This window comes from Heterocephalus glaber, unplaced genomic scaffold, assembly GCF_053883595.1.
Source record: "Heterocephalus glaber isolate CG9 unplaced genomic scaffold, H.glaber_assembly_v1.0 deba00001773, whole genome shotgun sequence".
Lineage (NCBI taxonomy): Eukaryota > Metazoa > Chordata > Mammalia > Rodentia > Bathyergidae > Heterocephalus > Heterocephalus glaber.
This window is the reverse complement of record NW_028258463.1, coordinates 1680294-1698796: the sequence shown is the minus strand read 5'-3', so window position 1 is coordinate 1698796 and position 18503 is coordinate 1680294. Positions and strand designations below refer to the sequence as shown.

Sequence of the window (18503 nt, the reverse complement as noted above, 5' to 3'; positions counted from 1 at the left end):
GCTCAGCATAGTGTAAACACAGTGGATTCTCCTATGGTAGTATCATCAGGGCTAAGAGGATTCAGAATGACTTTTCCTGTTTTCCTAAGGTTTGATGTTTGCTAACTGTTCAGTGTATCTGAGGAGGTCCTAGTAAGTGCCTTAAGAGGAAAGGCAATCTCTGTCTTTGGTATCCCACTCAGTAATACTTTGATATGATCCTTTGTACACAGTAAGTGCTCAATAAACACTGTTTAGTTAAAAATCCTCTAAGTTTAAATGGAATGTTTCAATGGCTTATTTGGACTGTCATTGAACTTCACACAGACTGTATCTAATAATGCAATTTAATAATGTGTGAAATCACTAATCTCTAAGTATTCAGTAATTCACCATGTTACACTAGCATCTTTCAACATCTCGTGAGATGAATTCACCTAACACAATATCTGAAACATATGCTTAGTAAACATTTATTGAATGATGAATGGATACATAAAATCTATATAGGAGAATAAAAGTGAAAGTGAACTAAGCAAAGAATATATTTTAAATAAAAAATTAACTTTTCTGGATTTCAGTAGAAAAAAATTACATGTACTGAGTTAGAAAAAAAATTGTTTGAGAGCTGTGGGAAATGTGTCTTCCTAACTTAAGAAAAAGCAATTTATACAAGATTTATGATGGATCAAAATCCAAGGAAATACTAGACAAACATGCTTTCAAAAACGTGAGATACCAGCAGGTTGTATTGGTGCATGCCTATAATCCCAGCACTCTGGGAGACTGAGACAGGAAGATAACAAATTTGAGTGCAAGGTGGGTAGCTTAATGCATCATAATAAAAATAAAATAAAAAGTGGGCTGGAAATTTAGTTCAGTGCAAAGTCTCTGGGTTTAATCAGGTTGGAGAAGCAGGACAGAGGAAGCAACACAGATCTATGTGGGAGAAACCAATTAGCCTCATCATGAATCAGTTCCTATCATTATTTATCCTACTTCCCCTTACATCTCCAAATAAGTTACATGTTTGATGCTCTGTATCCCCAAGATCTACCTCTATGGATTCAACTAACCTCAGATGGAAAATATTTAGAAAAGAATTCATTTGTACTGAATAAGTACAGACCTCTTCTCTTGTCATCATTCTCTAAAAGATACAGTATAACAACTATACACATGGTATTTGCATTGTATTAGATATTATATCTAGAACAGTCTAATGGTTACATGTAAATACTATACCATTTTATATAAGGAACTCGAGAGCATCCATGCATTTTGGTACCACACGGGTTCTTGAACCCATCTCCTGTGGATTCCAAGGATCGACTGTATTCCACAATACCAGGAGTTCCAACTTCCACATGTGAACTTGAGTGAGAGGGGCACAGTTCAGCCCATACCTGTATGCATCAAACACAAATGCATGGATCTATCAGTTGTCAAACACACATTGTCTGTAGCATTTTTTTTGAAAATAAAGTAATTATTCAGGAAAGTTCAGAGTTATATTTGATGTTGCAAATTTTCTGGTAGAGCCAATCACAACAAACAAACATTTTTCTCCCCACCATTGTTAAAAACACATTTAAACCCTGACAGATGAGAACTGGTTACCACTTTACATCTGGGATCCCAATTTTGCCTATAAAAGTTTACAAAGAGATTTCTCTAAGAGCAGAGCCAAATAGAAATGACTCGTTATTACCTCTACTACACATACAGATTGTCTCTTGGACTCTTGCCACTGTTTAGACTTGACGCTGTCCAGCCTTGAGCAATACACAAAGCAAGAAATAGTCATGTGGTGATGCAGAAACCCCTGGCAGTTCTTGAGTGTTTAACTTGCTTCTTGAAACTTCCAGCTTTGGTAGTTTATGACTGTATGATTCACATTTTCTCAACACATAAATTTGTGGTCTTTGTCCCTGTCCCAGGTCCACTTTTCCCAACCCTCATCTTCCTTACCTGTGTTTCTATGGAGGGATAGGCAACAGGTACCCACTGACCAAGGACCAGAGAGGTAGCTTGCTCCTGCAGTCTAGATGTGTTTGTCCTGTGGACATCTTTGTTAGTGAAGAGATGGCACAGCATTGACATGAGGCCTGGCTATCGATGGGAAAGTGTCCATCCAGCTCTGCCTAGTAGTATTTGTTTCCTTTTCCTTCCCTCCCAGTCCACCATGCCCAGAAAGCAAGCCAAACACACACGCATGCTGCAGGAATGAAGGTATCAACTCCCATCCCTGAAGGAGAAAGCTTCTAGACATGTAAACAGCTTTTGTTTCTTATTCTTCACTCAGTGTATTATTCTTCACTCAGTGTATAGGCATAACATGAGGTGTGTTTTGTGGTGGGTGTGTGTGTGTGTGTGTGTGTGTGTGTGTGCTGGTATTTATACACGAAATCACAAAGTTTGGATTAATCTGCATCAGTAGTAGCCATGACTTTGGTGTAAAAAGAATTCTCCTATGTGAATCAAAAATATAGACTCTGAGGTACCTCGTGGTCTGTCACACATCTGTATCTCCAGCCCTGTCCTTTTATTTTTCCTTCTGCTCACCACGCTGTCTGTCACTCCTGTACCTTTCATTGCAAGACCTTCATTGCAACCCTAACTCTTATACCCCAGACAATTTCTGACCACACTTTGCACTTCAGCATAGGCAGTGGATCCTCTGTGAATCCTTCTCTGCCCCTTTCCTGGCTCCTCGGTCTCAGTAAGATGACAAACCTGAACATCTGATAGTACCCCACCCATCTCCATGGTATTTGCTCTCATGCTTTGTCATAGTTCGTTATTGGTTTATCTGTTTCTACTCCAACTGTGAGCTCCTGGAGGGGTAGGATTATACATAATATCTCTTCATCTTCAGTCCTTAGCATAGGACCTGGCACGTGATAATGTTTATGGATGGATGCAAGAGCGAATGCACAAATGAATGAATCAATTAAAACATTAGAAACACAGCTTTCTTAACATCAGTAATTTGGGAGTTCTGAAAGCCTCTCCATTTGAAAATGGAAAAGTCTCTTTAATATGTACTAATACCCCTCAGATTACGAACTGGAAGTAGCCTATTATTATTATAGCAAATTATTATTCTCAGGGCCTCATGTTAGATAGTTCAGCCTATTTCTCAGGCTCATGCATCCATGTGTTTCTCAATAAAAATCTGTTCAGTCATTAAAAATATTTAATTCTAGTATAGAATGCCAAAATTATAGCCTGCTAAGAAAAAATGGAGATATATATATATATATATATATATATATATATATATATATAATTATATCCTAGGTGGGTGGCACTGAGAAAGTTAGTTTCAGAGCCTGCCTAAATTGATTTTTGTCAAATTAAATGGGTTAACTCAACTTGCTTCATGAAGTTTGAGCTCTGAGACAAACCTCGTTTACTATGGAATGAAAATTGATATTGAGTACTTACCCGCTATGTGCCTATCATTCTGTTAAACACATTAAAAATGAGTAAACCCAACTGCGATTCCCTCAAAATCACATAAGATCTGTTTCTATTCTATCATGGCACCATTTTCTAGTTCACAGCTTAACAATTACAAATACTTCTTAAGAAGTATTTTTAAGTTACCCAGAGAGTCAGTGTTCCATGACTGTATAATTGCTATCATATAGAATGCTGTCCCATATTACATAAAATGGCTGTTATATAGGCTACTTGCTCTTCTAGCAAAAAGTTATTTGAATGAGATGGAGCATTTTTTGTGTCTTATCTTCTTGTCACATGCAGTAGATGTGCCAAAAGGATTCAAATAAATGTTGTCTCAGTATCATGGTCTATATGCTCAAACTTTTCAGAGTCCTCACAGAATCTATGAAATGCCCACACCTGTGGTCAGCACCGCATGCCCTCCTGCTGCCTATGAACCAGCTGTGTGGGATGCTTGGCATCATACAGAGCAAACATTCAGATGTCAGACTGATTTGTTTTTTTAGTTTTTCTAGTTTTCATATGGGTATTTAGCACTTAGAGAAGCAGGCAACTTTAGCCTGGAATACAGCGTCCAAGGATTGTTTAAATATGGGATTAGTCTGGACTTTCTTGGAGAAATGTTCTTTTCAACATCACTTTCCAGAACAGTGGTTTGATCCTGTTTACAAACAGTATTGTCAGAGTTGTTACTAATGACAGGAATTCTTCATCCTCTGTTACAGTCACACACGGCCATCCTTGTTACCTTCCTGCCCCAATCCAGGTTCTGCTCCTGGCTCCGGAGTCTACTCTGGACTTTTCCTCACCCTTCCTGTCTCTGCTCTCCACGCAACAGTCTGCCCGCATACTGTCTCCATCATTCCAGTGCCATCTCTTCTATGCAAAGCTTGCAGAGCTTTCCTCTCCCCTACATGATCAATCAACCCCAGTAGATTTTCCATGTGCCTAGTACAAAGGAAAAAGTAAAACACAGGAAGAGGAGGCTTTTGTTCTTCTTCCTGCGAGACCTGGACAGGACTGCTTTCCTCTTTAGACTGTAGCTACCTTGGAAAAATCACTTTCCCAGATCTTAGTTCCCTTGAATGTAGAACAGATGGACAGGACTAGAGATGTCAGATGACTGGATTCCAGTGCCACTACTTTCCTACAACGCTGTTGGAATTTATCACTACTGGGGCTTTTCCCTCTGAGCACTAAGGAGCCTCAAAACCATCCAGCAGCCACTTTCTACAGACCAGCGTTAACCCTGGAGTTCAAAGTCCTTTGACCTCCCCAGAGGGGATGATCTCTGAGATGGCTTCCTTCTGTAATATTCCACAGTTCTGCAGTCTTTTTCCATCATGACCGCCTTCTACCCCTAGGAAAGAGCCAAACTACAGTCAACAGGACTATAAGCATTGCCTCCAAACTCATTTAGGACATTTTAGACCTCTAGAGGCACTTTCACTTCAGTCTTGAATCAAAACCCTACCCATCTTACAAAGCTCAAGTGAGTTCCACCCACCTGAAATCTCTACCGGGAACCCAGCTGGAAGTGATCATGCCTTCCACTCCTGCATCCTCAAGGTATTTTTTTTCGTACAACTGTAAGCCTATTTTGAGGACAAACTCTAGGCCCTCCTCCCTGACCCTTCTGACTATTGTATTTGACAATATTTATGTAGCACTCCTAAGCCTCTACTAAGTATTAACGCCTGAAATTTAAAATCAGACAACCTGTGGTCAAATTCCAGTTCTTCCCATTAGTTGTAAGTTCCTAGACAAGTCACTGAACCTAATCATGGGTCAGTTACCACTGTGTACTCACCAACTAGTGCAGTTCCTAGAAAATCAGTAAGTGCGTGTTTATCAGAAGAAAGAAAGGAAGACCAAGACACAAAGAGAGAAATTTCCTAAAACCTATCTCATGAGTTTAGTCTAGAAGTTAAACGAATGTTTTCCATGCATACATTATGTTATGTATATTATACATGTCTAATGTGTACATATGTGTATATATTGTGAGTATTTTACTTCTGCTGCATGTCTATTGCAGGTACACAGCAACTCTTCTCCATACAGTCACTCAGGGACTCAGGCTGATGAAGGGTTCACTATCTTGCAGCTATGGCATCTGGAATACATGAAACTTTCAGTGATACAGCAAGAGGAGAAAGAAAGGGGAGGCTCTCACACAAATAATTTACACCCAATGCATAAGTGACCTATGTCAGTCAGTGGGTCAGATGACAAGCTTGGTGGGCCAGGGAAGCACAGCCTTCCTGGTACTCAAAGTCAAAAGTGAGCCAGATATTGCTGACCAATAGAAATGACCACCATGCCTATTGTGTGCAGAACTGCTGGGAAAATCCAATGTAATAACCTCACCAGGCATGTAAGATTGGCCGTTGGCAACTGTTGGTGCCTTTCTTCTTTTCCTCTTGAACTGGGCCAAGTTGTATATCTATTTGTTATTACTTTTTCATTTCAAACTTAAGTCTTTGCACACAGTGCTCAGTAAGTATTCACTACATAATTTTAAAGAGAACTTTGCCATTATCTCACATAAGCTATCTTAAATTCATAGGAAATGTAATTTTGTGTTTGTAGAGTAATAATCACTTGCAAGACTAACTTGACATTTCAGATAGCAGTTCTCCCTAGAATAACCATAGGGATCCAAAGCGTATGTGTTTGTCTTGTTTGGATTTATTTTTTGGTGTTGTTTATTTGTTTTTACAAACACTTTGAGAATTTATATAACTTGCTGATAAATTCATATTTCGTTATAATGGAGGCATCTTGTCAGCACTATGACTCTGGTTCCATGCAGGTGCCAGTTCCCTCCTTCTTTTCCAACAGAAGCATTCAGGTATTCTCCCCACACTTTTGCAGACAGGTGCCAGAGGTGAGCAAGCCCCATTGGCTCCAGAAGAGAACCTGAGTGATATCAATACATTTCCTTTCCCCTGATTGGCTCAGGAAAGAGCTCTTCTTCCTATCTGACACCTGAGACAGGAAGGGGGAGTGTTCTAGGAGGCTTGTGGGGAAAGTTTTCTTACTTCTGAGGAGGGAGGAGGAATAGAAGCAGAGAGCAAGAGTGAGAGCGAGAGCCAGAGAGAGAGAGAGAGAGAGAGAGAGATGGGGAGGAGAGAGAGGGAGAGAGAGAGAGAGGGAGAGGGAGAGAGAGGGAGAGCCAGAGGGAGAGACTGGCTCCTGTCCCTATGGTTGAGTGCACTGTGAGCCCTGGACCACTGCAAGGCAGTGAGGCTGGAGCTGAGGCTGAAGTCCGCAAACATGCAGACCTGGAGCTCACTCTCCCTGTTCAGTGAGATGGAAAATACTTACACTTTTTTGCTAATTTAACTCAAGATTTTCTATTACTTCTACCTGAAAATATCCTAACCGAAACTAATACCATCATAAACAAATCATTACCAAGTGCCTGCAGAAAACAGAGTTTGGGAAACAGTGGCAGAAGCAGCAGCCACTCTGAGCAGCTGGGAAGCAAGAGGGGACACATCACTCTCCAAAGCCTGTCCTCTTGGAGCGGCCTTGTTTTGGAGATGGCAGTGCTGCCTTCACAGCTGAGCTCCTGAAAACCTCAGGGTTGTCTCATTCTGTTACATTTTTTACCCAATCGTACTGCAAATGTGTTTGGCAGCAACTTCAAAATCAACCCACTTCTCCCCTTACCACTGCCACATCCAGGTCTGAGCTACCATCGTGTCACGGTGGTGAACTGCAAACCACCTCCCCATTTGTGAATGGATGACTTCCACCCATCACCAAGCACAGAGACCATTTGGAGAGTTGAGAAGTGGAATCAGGGGCAGCAAGATTGGACCACCACTGCTTCCAGACTTGTGACCCTGAAGAAAAATGAAGGGATCACTGCCCTTGTGGAGATGTGGCCTCGGGGGAGTCTTGCTATGGTTTTAACATGGTGATAACAGAGCCCGTGTGAATACTGCAGGAGAAAGGGGAATATGGAGACTCAGGAGAAAGTGGGAACAATGGACAGTCCCTGAAGAGAGCAGAGGGACAGCATTCATGATCTCCCAGGAGGCCTGGCCCAAACCAGAAGGCAGCATATTCTCCTTCACACCAAAAAGAAAAGAATAGAGGCAGGATACAGAGCTGGGGGTGGGGGACAGGGGATTTGGCCCTGGACAGAGAAATAAAGCTGGTTTCCCTCAGGAGCATCTCACTTCCTTATGAAGTATGAAGGAGCACATCCACCAAAAATGAGGAGAAAGAGAAGGGAGGCCCCTGGACAAGTGGAGGGTGTGGGGAGAGCAGGAAAGTAAAAGATGCATTGGCCAGAGTGGCTAAGCCAGCCTCCTAGGGTTCCCTGGGGCCATGCTTGGCTGTCCTGAGCACACAACTTGAGGGATGAGGACAAACAGCTGGTGAGAGGAGCTGCCCTGTGGCACTGTCTGGTGGAAAGGATGTGCATTGTTGGCCGTCTCAGCAGGGATCCTAAGGGTGTTCTTGCAGAGGAGGCAGGGGCACCAGCGGGTCTGCTATGTGGTACTCTCTGCAGCACCCACAGAGTCAGCTCCTTGATTTTGTCTACCTAAGGAACTATAGGAGGCTTAGGCTGCAGGGAATATGTTAAAAGGAGAGGCCTTAACAGAGCCAATCTGGTAAATCCACATGGCTCCATGGCAGCCATACTGAACACAAGAGAACTTACAGGTCCCTGTTCTGGACCCTGAGAATTTGCTCCTCAGGAGCATGCCTTCTTCCCTCCATTATTAGAAAAAAAAAAAAAAAAAAAAAAAAAAATATATATATATATATATATATATATATATATATATCTTCAAAAAATGATCCTGAGATCATAGAAATAAGGACCAGTTAAGACACCAGTTCATTCATTCAACCAATATTTATTGACCTCCTAATGCATTTCAAGTAAGTCCAAGGATTCTAAGAGGAAAAAGCAGGCCCTTTGTCCCTATGGGGTTAGCTACCCAGAGTAAGAGGGGATATCTAAGCAAATAATTACCAGTGTAAATACAGAAGTCGTAGGAGCCATAAGAACAGACAGAAGCAAGTGATAATCGGCCAGAGGGGGACAGGATGTTGGAGTGAGGAGGGTCTGAGGATTAAGGATTAGCTGTGAAATGTATTAAAATATTATAATGTTCCCTATATTATGATATCTCTAGTTACCTGGCACTGTCACCACCAACCATTACCATGTGTCCGTTTCTATTTCCTCAAGTTAAGTCCCTGGAAATAGGAAAAGCTGTCAAGCAAATCTTCTGAGGCTGAAGGGAATGGAAAGAAGGAGGCTTCCTCAGAACCAAGTATGGTTGGGAGCTGAATCCCAAGGAAGAGGTTTGTGGAACAAGAAACTGAGTCTTGGGAGAAGCAGGAACAGTACCAGGAAATGCACTATTCCCCCTTAGCCTCCTATGAAAACTGAAATTCTGGGGTGCGGATGGTTGTCTTCTGTCCATCTCCCCGGGCCTTTATTCCAGGTCTTGGCTGTGGAAGACATGAGTGACTGGAACTGGAGAGGTTAGACAGAGTGGTTTGGACTCAAGGCAGAGAAGGACCTGTGTGCAGATGGGAATCCTGGTTCCAGCATTAATTAGCCCTGTGGACGGGTTGGCCTGGAGCCCAAGTTTCCCCTCTGACCCCAGCAGCACCTTCTACCCATTGGGATCTATAGATCAGGCTCTGCACAGCAATGGTTACCTCGGGAGTGCGAGAGGCCACCAGTGGCATTCCAGGAAGTCGTGTTGTTTATCCTCAAGCTACCTCTCCATTTGTGTGTAAGTGAGTTGTGTGATTCATTTTCCATAAACAGTGGGTGAACAGAAAGGGGAAAATCCCAAAGGCTGGGGACTGGCATTTCACTTTATGGAAAGTGCCAAGGAAAAGTTCTTTTCTTCATTTGGCATCCCTCTGAGAGGAGGCCAAGTCTCTAAAACAAGAGGTTGTCCACAGCTGGGTCACATCACCCTGAGCCTGGATCTTCACACGGACCCACTGAGACTGGCCAAGCACAGATGTCCACTCAGAGGAGAAGACCGAAAACAGAAGGGGAACAGTGATGGAAACACACACTGTACCCACACACACATGGAGGCCCTGAGCAGGAAGCTCCCAGCTGGCAGACTAGCAAAAGAACCGGGGGGGGGGGGGGGGTACCATTTATCACTTTGACATTTACCCTCCTTAATCAAGACCTTCCAGAATTTGACCTCTAGCATGCTTTTGTACTTGTTATTATGAGGAAAAATAATAGCCAAGCACAAAACATACTCTGCTGAATTGTATATTCACCTTGTTCTTGTCACCTACACATGGTGTTTTATATGCACTACTTTATACTCTCCACTGTTCTGAAAAGTATTACTTTACAAGTGAGAAAAAAAAATGAATCGTAATGGAATTAAGTAGCTCAGTCTCTGATCAGACAGCTAAATATAGCAGAACTTGCTTTCAAATCCATGCCTGTTTGATTTGAAAGAATGTGTCTAATGGAACAGGCTGCAATACACTATTCCTTTCCTTTGCTTTTGTACTTCAGGGAGAACAAGATACTCCTCTCGCCCTGTAGCTTCCTGCCTCTACAGCCTTGATGGTGAACAGTGTCTCTTCCCACCCTCCCACTTTGCTGATTCTTAGTTACTCCAGCTGAAATGTCAATACTGTGCCATGCGGGACTGTAGACGGCAGATTCAGGACCAGGAAGCTGTAAACAAGTGACAAGCTCAGTGTGACCCAAAAGACAGGGCCTCGAAAGTCGCCAAGGTCAGGTGGCAGCGAGAAGCCAAGAGCAGACATGGCGGAAGCCAAGGCGGAGTCCAGAGGCCAAGCCCCGGATTAGGCACCACGGGAGCTGCCAGGATTGGAAATGGGAGCATGGGGCGCCTTTGCTGGAACAAGCTGTCTGGCCTGGAGGGTACGAGAGCCTGTGACTTTCTCCGCTGGCTGCTGTCCTGCCAGTCTTAGAGGCTCTACCTGACACCTTATACTACTGGTCAGGCGAGGCCCATGTCAGGAAGGTGTAACCAGCCAGCACGAAAGGACAGACCGATCCATCCCTGGGGTGGATACAGCATGTGTTGTCTGCACCACACATTTAGCTCTTGGCAGGCGCCACACTGGATGGTAGGTTTTAGTCTCCACGGCTGGGCTAACAGGTCCTTACAGGGCAGGCTGGAGAAAGAAAGCCAATCCCTCGTGTGATCAGCCTTGACCTGACCCTGAACAAGCTCCCTGAAACTGGCTTCTTCATAATAAAGGCCATTTGTCACTCTTTTATCACAGCTTTAAAGTAGTGTCCTCACTATTTGTGTGAATCTGTCCTCTTCTAGCTCTTGGTTCTCACCTCTGACTTCTCCTGTGGTTCCGGGACTCTGCCATGTCCTGCCTCCTGGTTGCTCATACTCAGGCCTTGCCCTGCCTGTTTCTCTGCACTGGATGCAGTCACTATGGGCTGCCGTGTCTTACTCCCTCACCTCCTCCAGGCTTTGCTTATCCTCCCTCTTCCCTTGTCACCGAGGCTTTCCTTGTCTTTCCTCCACCCCATGTGATAAGCAGGACACCTGTGCTTCCTGCGCCTTTATCTTTCCCCTGAGAACTATGCACTTTTCTATTTGCTGGACACTCAACTCTTCTCCCCATTGGAAAACTTGAATTCCAAGAGTGCGAGAATTTCTGACTGTTTTGCTTCTTCCTGTCCCTTCAGCTCCCAGAACTCTTCACGCAGAGAAGTGAATCAATAAACCTCTGGTGTATGAGTGACTACATGAGAATCACCTGGGAAATGTAAGAATAAGAATTTCTGGGACCTCCTACAAAGGTTCTGATCCTAAATATTCATTATTTGGCTGACATCTCCAGGACCTGCCCTGAACACTCGTTTCTGGGCGTACAGTCCTGCCTCCTTCCTCTGGCACACCTGAGCCCTGGGGTCAGGCAGGGGAGCTGCTGTCTCTCAGGGACACCTGTCAGGTTCTGCTGCTCTGGCTGTGCCATTGCTGCCTTCCATGAATCCCTGGGTCAGCCTGACTCTGTGGGGTGTGGCTGGGAGGAGACGGAGGGAATTCCTTTCCTGCAATGCTGTTCTGTCTCTTTGTCCTCCCTTTTGAGTTCTCTCTGCTGGAAAGGTCAGGGAGCTCCTTTCACCTCTCCAAAGACACTGTTCTTCTCTGCAGAGGCTTCTGGCAGCCTGGCCAGAGAACACAGAAGCTGGGCTGGAGGAAGAAGAAGAGTTTTAGGCTGCTTCTAAAGCGCCGAAGCCAGGGATCTTCCTAGTGGATCCCTTGTGGGCACTTCGGCTAGACGCCACGCATTAATTTCCTCCTCGTGAGTCTCTGTGCCCTTGGGACAGCCTTATTGGTGATTAGTGGCCACTTCCTGCCATGTGGATCAGCTGTTCATTCCTGTTAAGGGCCCTATAATTAGACAGAGCTAAAGAGCTGCAGCTCTGGGTTTGCATTTGCCTAAAAGAGGCCTCTAGGGACACTCAGACGGCCTACTCCCTTTCAAATCTATTCATTTACTCCCAAATCAGAGAATAAGGGTTAACAAAGCTGATCTCCCCAGTGGACATCCCACCTAGCTTCATCCTCTCCTGCTCTGTACTCGTCCCAAGACTGAATGTCAGTGTGTGAAAACCGGGCTTAGCCCTGGGGGAACCGGCAGGAGTCGGGAGGCAAGGGATTGGACTCAGGTCAAGATGATTCTGTAAGGCACGTATACTTCAGTGAATCTTCTTTCTTCATTTTTGTTAAGCAGGAGAGAGTTAATTATCTCTTTCTGTGGCACGATTTCTTCTTCTGTGCCCCGTCAGTCCCACTCACCTTTTGAGGCAAAGCATAACAAAAGAATCAAACCTATATCTATATTTATATTAAACAAGTATTTTCCAATATTCAGATGTAGGCTATTTTCCACCATTATTCTCTCAAGAAAACTAGGGTTTTATGATGTCTGCAGGATTTTAGCTCTACACAGAAAGAAATCAAAATGTGTTCCATATATCGAGGGTCTACTTCACGTTGCCATCTTATAGTCTACAAAAGGCTTCTAAAGATATGACAAAGTAGGAATTTTGAGGTTCACCTAATTAAGATATTTCTAACAAGGAGTGTGTTGGCTTTGCATCTCTTTGACAAAATACCTGAGCTGTACAATTTAAAGGGAAGAAAGGTTTATTTTGGCTCATGGTTTCTGAAATTTTGGTCCATATTTGCTTGGGCTGTGGCTGTAGGCCTTCGGGGAAGTGACACATCCTAGTGGGAGCACATAGTGGAGGAAATCTGCTCACCTGGGAAGGAGAGGAAAAGAGGAACAGGCCAGGGTCCTAATATCCCCTCTGAGGCCATGCCACAGTGACCTCGTTTCTTTCACCAGGCTCCTCTCCTAACAGTTGCCCCACTTTCCAGTAGCACCACAGGCTTGCAGCTGGGTCCACAGCACATGACATTTTGGGGGATGCTCCAGATGTGAACTATAACAAGGAGGGAGGCAAAAAAACTATCACCTGAATATATAACTGGTGGGGAGTGAGGACCCTTCCACTGACAGCCATTTGCACCTTTGTGTGCCCTGCCAAAATGTGGTGGGAATATGACTACCAAGCAGGGGATGGCGCACCCAGGCCCCTCCCTCCCTGAACAGGTCAAGAGCCCTGCCACCATCCACCCTACCTCCTCTGACCTCCGCCACCAGCCCCGCCCTCTCTGCTGTCTGCACCTCGGCTAGGCTATGCTGCTCCTGCTGTCCCAGCTGCACACATTCCCAGCCCCGCACTCTCAGTTAGCAATCAGTACAGATCTCCGCTGCAGTAAGGCTGGAGTGGACAAACCAGGCTTTCTTTGTGCCAACAGGGAATGCTGGAAATAAGTAGACACACAACTCTGATTGGTGCAGCCACAGTTTACACTGCACACTTCAGACAGTCTGAGATGACAGGAATTAATAGCCTATTATTAGATAGTGGGGGGAAGGAATAGGGAGAGGGAGAGGCAAGAAAATACCCTTTTTTGCTCTTGTAATTCAAATCTGTTTATTTGATTTTTGCAGAGTGTGAGGTGAAGGGGGCTGCGGATGGTTGTTCACACCTCCCGCGTGTCCCCTGGGGCCCTCCTGCCGGCGTGGCACCAGCCCACAGGATTTGCTTTGGTGAATGATGCAGATGGGTGTGGTTGTGCAAGGAGGGGTTAAACAGAGTGGGGATGAGGGGCTGAGAAACGGGAGGATGGGAGTTGCTGGGCTCTCTGGCTTTCATGCCAGGCTCTGCTAGCCAGCTGGAGAGAGGGGAAACGGAGTTTAAAACCCGGGTAAGGGATTTTTCCTTCGTCTGAACATTGTTTGAATTCCTGAAGTGGGTGATCCCTGTAATAAATACCTTGGACTTTGTGAGACAGATATAGTTACTCAAGTTTAAAGTTTGGATTTGATGGATATGCGCTCGGGAATGCATGGGATGGGGGGCGGGGTTATATGTTGGATCCCACTCAGTGACCACAAGAAGTTAAGAGAACTCCATTGACAGCAAAGCAGGCTGTCTTCACCATTTTTCATGGTCACTGCATCACTGTCCCTCACCCTGTATTTTGAACATCGTTGCCTTTCAACAGATATTAAATGGAAATAATTTGGCCCAAGAGCCTCAAAGCTCTTTCTTACTTGTACGTGAATGAAGCCCCTGAAGCAAGTCCCCTGCTGTATATGTGAGAAAATACTTCTATGAGCAGACAGTGCAACATAGGGGGCAAGGTACGGAGAGAGGAAGAAGAGCTGAAAAGATCTGAGCACTCAGCCCGAGCTCTGTCTTCCTGTGATGTTGCTGGTTGTCAGGCATGGTAGGAGGAAAGAGTCCTTCTATCATTTGAAATACAGATTCCCTCGGGGTACAATGCAGACTCTTTTCCAGGTCAGAACACTTGATATTCCCCAAATAATACCACCCCCATCCATGCTTGAGCAAACTACATGATTCCAAGAAAACTGTTTCCAGGAACTAGAGCCACTGTTAGCCTCTTAACTGTAGGAAAGTATGTTTGCCTACAGTTCCCAGCAGAAATGATACCTCAGTTCTTCTCTCCATAGTGAGTGACAACATCATTCCAGTCTGACCAGCAGAGCCAATAACTGTCCATCATGTATTCAGCTCAGTGGTTAGGTTGATTTCTCCAGAAGGGTCCCCATCTAGCCACAGACCCTGCCAGGGGAACATGAGCTCATCAAGCTTGATAAGGATCGTGGCCCAGGGGCCACAGCAGAGACTACTGAGTACAGGTCTTTCTGCAGCTGCCCAGCATTGCAGATGGGACAGATGGACATTTGACTGCCCACATGGAATGACTGTTTTTCATAATGGCTGAGTGTAGAGGGGAAAATCATCTCACTTTGGGCTTGAATAGATGGCTCAGAAGAAAGAGCCAAGATCAAGCTAGAGGGCTGGCCTATCTGCACTACATAAGGAAGATCCAGAGCCGGGGGAGTTTGTGCAGTCTGCCTACAGTTAGTGCCCCACTTTTGGCTAAAGAGGAAGTGTACACATGGGTGACTCACCCTCTCCAGTTGGACTTATTTGCTGGAAAGAAAAAGGGCACACAAAATAAATGACCGATACAGCATTTGTTTGAGAAAACATACCCCTCTATAGTTTAAAATATATGATGCTTGCAACAGCAGGAATAAAGATGTGAAACTGTTACTTTCTATGATTTTAGTATTTTAACCACCTAAGATCTTAATTTTACCACAGCTTCTAGCACAATTTTGTTTGTTTGTTTGTTTGTTTTGTTTTGGGCATCCTGGGAATATTTTATTTAAGTTACATCCTAGGCCACATTTATTTTTCCAGTTGGGTTCATGGTTTCTGTTGGAATTTCACTGTCCCTTAAGAAAATCACAATGGAATTGATGATAAATACAGAATAACTGCTACAGAACTCTCTCTTTACCAATTGTTCCAGTATGTTAAAATAACCAACCTTTAAAATCAGTTAAATAATGGTCTCTTGAGGGTGACAGAATGTCTACACTCACTTTGTCATAACCAAGTTAAAAGCTCCTAGAAGGAGCAGTGTGTGATGGTGCACACCCATAACCCCAGCACTGGGCGGCTGAGGCAGGAGGATGGTGAGTTTGAACCCAGCCTAGACAACTTAGTGACTTTGTGAGACCCTGTCTCAAAATAAAAATAAAAAAATTAAATGGAGCTATAGCTCAGTGCAAAAAACACGCAGGTCCTGGGTTCAATCTCCAGTACTGCAAAGCGAACAGAGTTCAAAGTATCTTCACAAGGAAAGCCAGACTTGGGTAAACTGAGCCTGGGTTAAATTCTGCTGTGATCCCAGAACCATCTGCTCCAGTGGGTTTCCTACTCAGGCTGCTCACGAATTGTGCAACTCTCCAGGACACTCAGCCAGGCTTCTTCAAAAACTTAGTTATTATTTGAAGGAAGCTCATTTAAACATGCCCCACTATAAACTATGTCATCAGATATATGAAGTTATTAATATACATAGCTGGCAAGCTATGCTAATCTTGCTGGCATGAGCACATTTTAGCCCCTGGATTCCTGGATCAAGAAACTGCTAACCTATATTCAGATTTGAGGCCTCTCCTGGAAAATCTCAACAGTGGAGCCCAACTCAGCAACTGGTTATTAGAGTTACCTTAATGTTACTTGAAATCTGTACTTAAGAAAGTGCTTGAAATTATCTCAGCTTTTCCCAAATAAGACTCTGGGGGTGGACCTGAGGCTTGATCTATATATCTTGAAAACTTGACCTTGAAGGATGAGTAGGATTTCTAGCCTCAGAGCAAGTGGGAATGGCATTCCAGGGACCATAACAGCTAAGGTGAAAGGTAGCACATTCTATTTGTTTGGCTTTTGCCACAGGACTTCTCAGATCATTTTATGTGCTGATGGGCCTCCTAAATTACTATGAGACTACATAATGTGTAGCATTTCCCAAACCTATTCCAACATAGATTTCTGTTTTTTCTCTCCAGTACTGGGAATTAAACATGGAGCCTTTGTACTGACCTACATTTCTGGCCCTTTTTTATTTTTTAAATTTAGAGACAGGATCTCAGTAAGTTACTAAGTTGCCCACAAACTTGTAATCCTCCTGCCTCAGCCTTCCAGAGGGCTCAGATTACAGGTGTGCACTTCTCAAACATAGGTTTTGTGATTCTAGAACAAGAATTCCTTAAAACATGCTTTGGGAGATTCTAGGCTTAGAGAAGAAGAAGACAGAACAGAGAGACTCCCTGTTAACAACATATGCCCTCCTAGAATTACATAAAGGAGTAGAAAACAAAATTTCTTGTGTTTCCTTAACCAAAAACAAATCTTGTCAGATTCCTGCCAGTTGCTTTTGACTCTGAGTGCTGACTGAGGAATTCCTGACCTTGTTTGAATCTCTGTACTCGGTGCTCCAGACAACTTGAAGAAGAGAACACATTTTTCCAAAAAGTGTCAGGCAAAAAAAAGAAATGAAAACAGGCAAAAATTGTGACAATAGCCATTTGTAGGGACAGTAGAATAAGCTTTGGCTTTTCTGCCTCTAGGCCAGTCTGAAGAAATGCAAAGACCAGACAGGAAATGAATGTTAAGGAGGAAAGGCCATGAAAATATGGATTTTAATTCCTGCTCATCTTCTAGCAAGCAGTGTGACCTGGGGCTAATCATTCAACTGGTCTAAACCTCACTTGTTTCATCCACATATTGAATTACACTTACCTACATGGGGTTCTCCGAGGAATCAGTGAAATCTTATTTGTAAGATACCCAGAAGAGAGCTGTGTTGTTCTGTAGAAACTTAGCCTGCTAAACCATCCCTAGCTTCTGTCCCCAAATCTGGACTCACCTTTCTTTAATCTCACTTCATTTATAGAAGCGTTCTTTGGAGACACCATCACTTGAAAACCAGTAGACTGAGCTCATCCCATAGCTTGATGTCTAACCAGAAGCATTCAATCAATACTTTCATATGAACAAATAGTTAGATATGAGTAAGTAAGAAAACAAAATGAACCAAAGATTCCTAGAGGATGAAGTGATGACAGGATGCTGATGCAGGCTTCTGTTCTCCTGCATGGAGTGGTGGTGAGAATTCTTTGGGCCTCTCTTGCCACCCTTTCCTTTACCTTCCCCAGTAAAAGAAGGGTGGCTATTCTCATAGTTGATTGCATCACTTTTTCCTGGTGGGCAGGGTCACTTCCTGTCTCTGCGATGCAAGTCAAATAGAAGTGAATTTAGCAGGTCTGCCATACTTTGTACAGCCAGCTCGTAGGTATGTAAACTTGTCCATGGCCGTCATCCATGCACACAATTGCATATGGGGAGTCGCACTCTGCCTCTATGAGCCCACATCTCTTTGTATAATCTCATATGCAAACCTGTAATTCAGAATAGAAGGGTCCATTTGAGCCCTGGGCCTGCACAGGCAACCAAGAACTTAAAGGGAAGTTTGTTATTACAGAGATAACACTATTGAAAGTAGCCAGAAAAAAGTATTTAGCATCTAATTTATGAAATGAAATCATAGGTTCTCCCAGTGTATAGTGTTTTAGTCGGTAAAACAATTATACTGTTCAATCCTTGTTAACTCCCCGGCAGGCAACATTTATTGGTATTCCCCATGACAATGTAATTAGTATTCTAAGGATATTTTTCACCAGCTGCTTATGTCTTCAAGTTAAAAGTCAATAGCTAAATATATAGCATGGCAAGAGTGTAAACAGTAAAATTGATTTTAGTACTCAAAATGACTTGATTATCTATATTTATAGCTGTAATTAGAGAAAGGCTTAATGTCTTATATAATAGGCTCTTTATTGAAAGTTTCATGACAGAGGACTTGATGCTAATTTACTTTGTAGCATTGAGGAAGGAGCAGGGCTCTCCAAGCCACACCATCAGCCTTGGCTTCTAGGTTCATTAACTACAAAACCTGCTGCCCTGCATTATGTGCACTACATTAAAGGCTCTTTATTGGGCAGCTTTCAAAGGGAGTTTCTATTCCAAGTTGCTAACATAATATATGCCTCTCCCAGGTTTACTGTTGAGTCTA

The 18503-nt window shown here is 43.6% G+C and overlaps 1 protein-coding gene across 3 annotated transcripts in view; it reads left to right on the top strand.

The window, feature by feature from the left end:
* Positions 1-18503, top strand: part of Ankfn1 (ankyrin repeat and fibronectin type III domain containing 1) — a 406041-nt gene that overhangs the window by 98754 nt on the left and 288784 nt on the right. The window contains exon 1 of one of the 3 annotated variants that reach the window (XM_087202564.1): positions 9722-11229. The exons of the other annotated variants lie outside the window; for them this stretch is intronic. The gene's annotated coding sequence lies outside the window, so the exon portion shown is untranslated. Of the gene's footprint in view, positions 1-9721; positions 11230-18503 lie in introns of those variants that run through there. 3 annotated transcript variants of the gene reach the window in all.